The sequence below is a fragment of the Mandrillus leucophaeus genome, unplaced genomic scaffold, assembly GCF_000951045.1.
Source record: "Mandrillus leucophaeus isolate KB7577 unplaced genomic scaffold, Mleu.le_1.0 Scaffold121, whole genome shotgun sequence".
Classification (NCBI taxonomy): Eukaryota; Metazoa; Chordata; class Mammalia; order Primates; family Cercopithecidae; genus Mandrillus; species Mandrillus leucophaeus.
Window position 1 is genome coordinate 1,767,402 of NW_012100432.1, and position 9,476 is coordinate 1,776,877.

Genomic DNA, 9,476 nt, shown 5'->3' on the forward strand with positions numbered 1-9,476 from the left:
ATACACACACACACACGTGTGCGTATTTAACAATGAACATGTATTACTTTTGTAACCATGAAAAGTTAAAGTTGTTTTTGCAAAAGAAAGACAGGAATGAAGGAACAAAGAAAAAAGAAAAAAAGTAGGGAATTATTTGTTCATGTTTACCAGTATAGAAAAATGTCCACAGCAAGCAAAATTTTAAGTGTGGTGTGAACAGGACGGTTATATTTTTGTAATGTCTGGATAAAGAACTGAAAGGAAAAAACTGTTAGCATGGCTGTATCTGGGTAAGGGAACTATAAATGGCTTTTATTTCCTTCTTTGTTCTTAGTTGTATTTTCTCAATTTTCCAGAATAAATATGCTTTACTTTTGTAATAAGAAAAAGAGAAAATAAGTTATATTGAAGATAGAGAAAATAAAATGTCTACATAAAAAGCAACAATGTTAACTCCACTGCCGCCATGGCACCTGTGAAAAAGCTTGTGGCAAAGGGGGGCAAAAAAAAGAAGCAGGTTCTGAAGTTTCCTCTTGATTGCACCCACCCTGTAGAAGATGGAATCATGGATGCTGCCAATTTTGAGCAGTTTTTGCAAGAAAGGATCAAAGTGAACGGAAAAGCTGGGAACCTTGGTGGAGGGGTGGCGACCATCAAAAGGAGCAAGAGCAAGATCACTGTGACATCTGAGGTGCTTTCTCCAAAAGGTATTTGAAATATCTCACCAAAAAATATTTGAAGAATAATTTACGTGACTGGTTGTGCGTAGTTGCTAACAGCAAAGACAGTTACGAATTACATTACTTCCAGATTAACCAGGACGAAGAAGAGGAGGAAGATGAGGATTAAATTTCATTTGTCCAGAATATTTTGTATGAGTTCTTGAATGAAACTTGGGAACCAAAAAAAAAAAAAAAAAAAAAAGCAACAATGTTTCTACCAGGTTTTGAACATCTACTTGGGGTCCTGGGAGTGTGTCCCTTTGGGCACACTGCTTGTCATTACTGCCCTCCACTAAAATGGTAACATGGCCAAGGTTGAAGTGTTAAAATCTTGTGCCACTTTTTTTTCCCCTAAATTATTTATGTTGTCCTCCAAACAGAATGGATGCTTTTCTTTATATTAAAAAGTTTTAAAAAGTCCACTGAATTATTTCTGAAGCACAGTTTACCATTTCTATCTAGACTAGAAAGTGTATTTAGAAAAGAAGTTTTCTAGCTTAGTAGCCGACCCTTGTCCCCACAATCACATTTCCCTAATTTCAGCCTTAGCTGACGTTGACAGTTCTAGCAATATGGACGGCTCCCACCGCATTATTCCACCATTTGTCTCTCTGCTTTTAGGAAGAGGTAACACCCGCCAGGGCCAGCCCTCAACAATGGGGAGCAGTGGATAAATGCCTCAGCCTCTGGGCTGCAGACTTGGCAGACAGGAGCCCCTGTTGCCCATAGAAGCCATCTTTCCTGGCTTTTCTCCATCTCTTGTTCACTCTCTCCACTTCCTTCTCCTGCTTCCTGAGAATCTCCTCTCCCAAAATAGCTTCCTGCACCCAAGATACTGTCTCAGGTTCTGCTTGGGAGGAACTCACACTAAAAGAGTTTATAAGCAAATGGCAAATTAATAACAAAAATTACACCACAGAGCCCAGAAAGCTCTCATAGATGGAGTCAAATAGAGCTCATTAGCTTCTAGGATACATGTGCTCATTACATGACTATTGATTAGATTTTTACATTGGGCCATGTGGGCTGGGTATACTACGGTGAACTAGATAGACACAGTCTATGCTCACAGAGCATGAGGCATTAAACAATGATTATGCAAATTATACTAACAGAAAGGACAGGAAAGATGGGAAAATACAGGAAAAACTAGTCTAGTCTGAGATTTAACATGGGTTTCTGAGAACACAACATTTAAACTGAGCCTTAAAGTAGGGGTTAGCCAAAAAGTAGGGAAGAGCAACAATGTGTCCTCAGCATACGAAGACTGAACATGGAAGGCGGACATTTGATGGGCTAATTAATCATGTTACAGGATTTGAAGATTTCAAAAAATATATAGCCAGTCAAATTCTCCCCTTTCATCTGACATGGTTAAATATCCTGTGAGCAGAACAAGTATTTGGATATCTTCAGGGTATTAATTACTGAGAGGACCAAAGTTGGCCATTAAGATTCAAACATGGTTTGGAAAAACACGCTTGTAATCAGAGCCAGCGTACTTGGTAGATTCTACTCTTATTACCTAGGGAGAATGTGGGTCTTCCATGAGGTGGCAAAAAAAAAACCAGTCTAACCTTGAAGCTGATGGGCTGGTTTAAAAAAAAAAGGAGTCTAATTTGCTCCAAAGACCCACTGCTTCCGATTCACAAAGATGTCATTTAAAACTGGTTTGAAGAACACCTGCCTGCTGATTCATTCTGAAATGGGGAATCAACTCAGAAGAATCTGATCCTTACAAACCTCTAGGGCACACACACTTCCTGAGACTCTGAATGTGCTTAACTTCCTGCTAAACACACAGTGCTTTATGTGCTAACAAAACGCAATAAATACACCGTTGGTACTTCTATGTTTATGATCCACTGCCTTTTTTCTTGCAGCGATCTTGTAAGAATTTCACTTCATATTTTTATTATTCTCACTGCATACTAATACTTCAAACATTTCAGTAAATTATGGTTCTCTGGTTCCTACTTCAGAATCATTTAACTGATTTAATGAGCTCTGTCTAATTATTGCATTTCACCTTTCTTATTAAAGTGCAGCAGTGTTTTGGCTGAAATAGCTGGTAATAGCTCAAATACTCAGAAAGGAAAAAAAATGAGGATGGATAATGCAGGACTCACTACAGCGCATTTTATGCTAGACATAATTTTTAAGAATATAGAGATATATGTATACCTTAATCCACTCATACATTCATTACATATTTATAAAATGCCTGTATGTGCTATGCACTTGTGAAAGATACCAGAACAGCTTTAACGGTGCTTTCTTAGATTGGCATCCTTTTATCAGGGGCACAAAACACACTGATTAAAAACTCTGGAGTCAGACTGCATATATTGAAATCTTGGCTTCACCATTAGCCATGTGACCTTGGGCAAAACAATGAGCCAATCTGTGCCTCAGTTTTCCCATCTGCAAAATGAGAGTTAAAGTATTAATAGCATCTACCTCCACAGGACTGTTGCGGGCATTAAATTAGTCAGTACACACATAACATGTCAAAAGACTACCAGGGGCATAACAGGCACTTGGTAATTGTTACCTCTTTTGTGTTCCCTATTGAATTGTTCTGGTCTATAACAAACTCACAGCAACTGTAGGTGTCTCTATCTACTTATCTATTTAAGTAGTTATCCATTATTTATTTTTATTTATTGTTTACCTCTATCAAATTACAGGATACATGAAGAGAGAGACTAAATGCCCAGTGCCCGGCATTGTGCTTGGTTATAGTAAGGCACTAGTAAATGTTTGTTGAATGAATGAACCAAGGAATAAATGATTCTCTGTCAGCATGCATGACCCCTCTCATTCCCCACAGCCTTTCGCTTCAGAGATTTCCATCACACATGTCTATCATATGCCATTTGTTGGAAATTCCACATGGTTTTATACCCAGATGGTGCCCGTGACAAAGGGAAGGCGTATTGGCATGCGTGAAAGTTACGATGCCAGATGACAAGCCAATTCACTGTATTATTCATCATCAAATGTTGTTGGCCAGAGAACCGACTGCTGTCTGCTGAGCTCCACAATGGTCAAGTGAAGAGGCTGATTTTTAACGGACGGTAGTAGCATCGTTAGAGAGACAGGGTGATGTGGTAGGAAGATGAGGTTTAAAAAGTGAGATGTTCCTCAGTCTTGTCTCGGCTTAGCAAGGTTGGGCAAGTCACTTCACTCTTTGGGGCTCTCGGATTACTGTATTTGTAAACGGAGGACACAAATTGTCATCAGTAATTCCCAAAACTGGTTGCACACCAGAATCTTCTGGAAAGCTTTTTAAAATACAGTTTCTTTTTGGCTAGCAGGAGGCAAATTTTTAATATAAAGGGCCAGATATTCCAGGTTTTGCAGGCCATATGATCTCTGTCACAACTACTCAGACTTGACTCTGCCATTATGTAACTAAAGCAACCACAGACAATATGGAAACAAATGGGTGTGTCTGGATTTGACCAGGTTGCCCACAGGACACAGCTTCCCGAGCCCTCCTCTAGGCCATCCGTGGCCTCCCAGCCTAAGGGCCAGTTCTCTGCATATTTACAAAAGATCCTCTAAGCGACGTCAGCAGCAGAGATGTTTGTGAACCACCAGATACATGATCCATAGGGCTCCTTCCAGCTCTAATTGGAGCTGAGATTCTACATTTCTTATTTTCACCATGAGAAACGGCTATTCTTGGTCAACACTATCTAAACAATAATTCTCATATTCTTTCAAATGCATCACATTTGGATATTAGCTTTCTATATCGGAAGTTTTTGGTCTCTCAAAATTCAATTTGCTACTCTACCAGGAAGAGTCTGAATAGTTCCTTCCATTGTGTTTAGATCTAAAGCACCTCTCTGTGTGTGTGATATCCCCGTCAGTTCTTTGTAAGTGACATTTTCATTAAGTTGCAAACTAGAGGTTTAATACTATCTCTTTAAGGCAATAAAGCACACAGTACACACCTCTACTTTAAGAAACAATGACACATAAAAATGTGAAATTGGTGAGGCCTGGTGGCTCAGGCCTGTAATCCCAGCACTTTGGAAGGCCAAGGTGGGAGGATTGCTTGAAGCCGGGAGTTCGAGACCATCCTGGGAAACATAGTGAGACCCCCATCTCTAAAATCAACAAATCAATAAATAAAAGTAACCAGGCTGGGCAACACAGTGAGACCTCCACCTCTAAAATAATAATAATTATCCAGGCACACACCTATAGTCCCACCCACTCAAGGAGCTGAGGTGGGAGAATCACTTGAGCCCAGGAGTTTGAGGCCATGGTGAGCTATGATTACACCACTGCACGCTGCCCTGGAGGACAAAGTGAGACTCTGTCTCAAAAGAAAAAAAAGAAAAAAGAAAAGAAACAGATCATGGACTCTGAAAACAAACAGTGAAATTATGAAACAGTTAAGGGGTGTTTATAGTATTTGGGCTAGGCTAGGATTTCCTTTGTATAGAAAACCTCTTTTCTACTGAAATCATGACTGTCAGGTGATAATACATCCTGTATTTTTCCAGGACGGCCCCAGTTTTTACCTGTTGTCTCTGAGTAATTAACAGAGTGCCACCTTTCCCTCTCAAAAGTGTCCCGTTTGGACGATACATAACATGGTATCATCCTTCCTGTAGGTGAAATAGCCAAAATGATTGCTCCATTTATTTTATACTTGGTAAGAGGCAGGCCCGCTCTAGGGGCCTTCTCTATGTTATCCCAATGAATCCTCACGATATTTTGCTGATGGGTGATGTCCTAAGGTTGGGTCTCTCTAAAAGCAGACCCTGAGGCAAGGAGTCAGGGACGAGGAATTTTTCTGGGAAATATTACCAGGAAGCATAGGTAGGGAAGTGAGGAATGGAGTCAGGGAAGGGAAGGATGCCAAAACATGGTGCCTTCGTGAACAGTAACCAGAGCCGCAAGTAACCAAAGCTCAGTATTGCCAGAAACTGTCTGAGACTGTGTGAGCATGCCTCAGAATGTTCCCATGGAGGGGCTAGGAGGCCGCAGTTTTATCCTGCAGTTTTACTCCTCATTGGTTGAGGGTCACTCCTGGAGATGTTCCGTCCCTTTCCTGATGTCTGGCCTGTGCCATAGTGAGAAGCAGTTCACTCCTATGGCTAGAGAAAGCCCTCAGGTAAAAGACACAAACAGCCTTGTCAGTGTGCGTGAGAACTGTCTGAAGACAACTTCAGGGGTAGGCCCAGGGCCACTAACAGCACAGCTACAGGAAGAATGAGGCTTGGCAAGGTTAAGTCACTTACCCAGAGCTACATAATTGGTGGGTGGTAGAGACAGGATCTTGACTCATGCATTCAGCTCTGCAGAGCTTACCCTTAGCCATGCATAGACCTCCCTGTGCCTACACCTGAGTCACTTGTGCATCACCCAGTATCTGTGCACTGGCCTTGTTTCTGTCCTGAGAGGCCCTGACAATGGCCCGCTGTACAGCCAGGGAGCCAAGGCCTCTGCCACAGCCACCGACTGAGGTACTTGTGGCAGGCGATTCCTCCTGGTCTCTCAGGGAAACGATCGATGAACTCTTCTTCCTCTCTCCCCCTGCACTTCTCAGAAGCATAATAATTTTATATGGCTTCTCCCAAGACACCCCTAGAAGACCATGTAGTCAGCTTGTCACAAAGCCAGCTTTCTCATCTATGATGCACTTCCTTGTATTCACCTCCTTGCCCTCCCTGCTCACTCGTTATTCACACTCACACCTGCTTCCCTGGGATTGCACTCTGCAATAAAGTGCTAGTACCCAAGCTCTCATTTTGTAATGGAACATAATCTGCATGCAGTAAGTTTTGACAAATGCCTACACCTATGTGACCCACCCTTGCATCCAGATCTAGAGCAACCATCAGCCCAGGAAGTTTCCTTAGGCCCCTCACCAGTCAATCCGCTCTTCTCACATTCCTAGGCAACCACTGTTCTGATTTATTTCAGCATCAAGCTTCACCTGTCCTAGAATATCATATAAATGGAATCATGGAATCTAACACATATAGTTTTGCCTGGAGGATCTGTTTTTCAGGGAACCTTGGTGAGGTTCTAACTTGGTATATTTTGAGTTTTTCTCATAATTCTGGTCCATTGAAGTACATATACCATACATCACTTCCATGGTAGACCAAAATAATTACAAATACTGGTATTTAAAGTTCATGATCAAAATATTTTCATGTAACGAGTGATATTCAAAGCAATGACCTGAGTGCATTATAGATCCTATTTTTTTATCTTCATAGGAAGTCTTTAGTATAGCTATTATCTTTGGCTTATAGACTAGGAAATTAAGGCTCCAGTTAGGCTGAGTAGTGACTTGAGATGACACAATGTAATAGAGGCAGGGTTGGGATTTGAGCCAGACTGCATCTGACTCCAAGTCTTATGCTCTTTCATAAAATACTCTACTTATATAAGTTATCTGAAGAGAAACTCCTCAACTATTAGTAACCATGACTCTAAGGAAGTCCATAAGCAAACTTTGGCTCATAATGCATAAAGCTAAAGGTATAAGGAAATTTGCAAAACGAGGACTCTCTCTGCACAAAGAAATGACTGCCTTATCTCCTAAGTACAGCTTTGAAAGGCTCTCTATTAGAGATCCACCCAGTAGAAAGATTACTGGGTATCAGAAGATGATTAATCACTTATTCCCACAGCAGGCAGGTTCCTGAAACACTACTCTGGAAGCAAGAGGGAGTAAACAGTGAATAGGTGAAGCCTCACCTTGATTCATCTGGAAAACTACACTATACCCTTTACTTAACTCATGTACCCATTGAAACATATTTGCGGGGCAACTACCATGTGCATACTCTGCTGCTCCCAATTCTGAGGTTATAGCAGCAAACAAGGCTGACTTTCTGAATAAATGATCAACTGATCTGTGTTAAACTTTTGCTTATAGTAATTAAAAATACATGCTGGTCACTTTTTTTGCCCATCAATACCTATTCTGTCAGAAATGGGAAGGGCATGTTGGCCAGGAAGTTTTCTGGTAACAGGACAGAGGCATTTTTTGACCATTTAGAGAGCACCTCGAAAATACGCTAGCTTGGCAGGTGAGTGCAGTAGGATAACGTAATATTAGCGGTAATATTAGCAGTGCCTTTACCCATAGACTGTGTGCAGGTCAGAAAGTAAACTGTCACCTATATATGATTACTAAGGCAGATACGGCCTGGGAATGGTGTTTTTCTTTTTTCTTTTCTCTAAAACATGAAACTGGGACTACAGATTAAGTAAAGACGATGTGATACTCAGTATGCAATGGTTTGTAAATGTTTTAAATGTGGAGACCCCTTTCTTATAGAAGTGGTCCTTCTACGACAGGAAGGAAAAACTGACAGAATTAGAATATCACTACTTTGCAGCTCTTAACGAATTAATGGATCCATCACTGATTGCTAATATCCCAGAGTGACCACCTGATGCTCCTAATGCAATTCACCTCCTTGCCCTCCCCTAGGCAAAACTGTATGTGTTAGATTCCACGATTCCATTTATATGATATTCTAGGACAGGTGAAGCTTGATGCTGAAATAAATCAGAACAGTGGTTGCCTAGGAATGTGAGAAGAGCGGATTGACTGGCGAGAGGCCTAAGGAAACTTCCTGGGCTGATGGTTGCTCTAGATCTGGATGCAAGGGTGGGTCACATAGGTGTAGGCATTTGTCAAAACTTACTGCATGCAGATTATGTTCCATTACAAAATGAGAGCTTGGGTACTAGCACTTTATTGCAGAGTGCAATCCCAGGGAAGCAGGTGTGAGGGAACACACACCATCAATAAATTAGTCTTGAGAAAACAAAACTGAACCTGAATCTTAACAACTATCTTGATCCAACTACCAACAAGCAAAAAAAAGAACACTGAATTACAACATGGCAATGAAATTAGCAAAATTCAGACTGTGAGAAACTCCGCAGGTCAAATAACCAATTTTCTTCAATGTCTAAACTGCAAGGGGAAATAACAAAGAGGTGGAGGGAAAATTTACAGATTAAAAGAGGCTTTATAGACATACCAACCAATCCCCAAAAGCTGATGTTATTTGGACCTTAATTCAAAAACAATCTTCAGCCGAGCACGGTGGCTCACACCTGTAATCCCAGCACTTTGGGAAGCCAAGGCAGGCGAATCATGAAGTCAGGAGATCAAGATCATCCTGGCCAACATGGTGAAACCCCATCTCTACTAAAAATGCAAAAAAATAGCCAGGCGCAGTGGTGGGCTCCCAGCTGAGGCAGGAGAACGGCATGAACCCAGGAGGCGGAGGCTGCAGTGAGCTGGGATTGCACCACTGCACTCCAGCCTGTGTGACAGAGTGAGACTCCAACTCAAAAAAAAAGAGAAAAAAAAAAAACTTCAGAAAATACAAAATTCCATGAGACATTTAGGTTAACATTGACTGGATTATTCTTTTTTAAAATTATTATTATACTTTAAGTTCTAGGGTACATGTGCACAACATGCAGGTTTGTTTCATAAGTATACACGTGACATGTTGGCTTGCTGCACCCATCGACTCGTCATTTACATTAGGTATTTCTCCCAATGCTATCTCTCCCCCAGCCCCCACCCCCCGACAGGCCTCAGTGTGTGATGTTCCCCACCCTGTGTCCATGTGTTCTCATTGTTCAATTCCCACCTATGAGTGAGAACATGCGGTGTTTGGTTTTCTGTCTTTCTGATAGTTTGCTAAGAATGATGGTTTCCAGCTTCATCTATGTCCCTGCAAAGGACATGAACTCATCCTTTTT

General features: G+C 41.3%; 1 pseudogene across 1 annotated transcript; it reads left to right on the forward strand.

Moving 5' to 3' along the window:
- Positions 1-448: 448 nt before the first annotated feature.
- Positions 449-831, forward strand: LOC105532735 (annotated as a pseudogene). The gene has a single exon (XR_001005038.1). The product of XR_001005038.1 is annotated as a 60S ribosomal protein L22 pseudogene (transcript).
- The last annotated feature ends 8,645 nt before the right edge of the window (positions 832-9,476 follow it).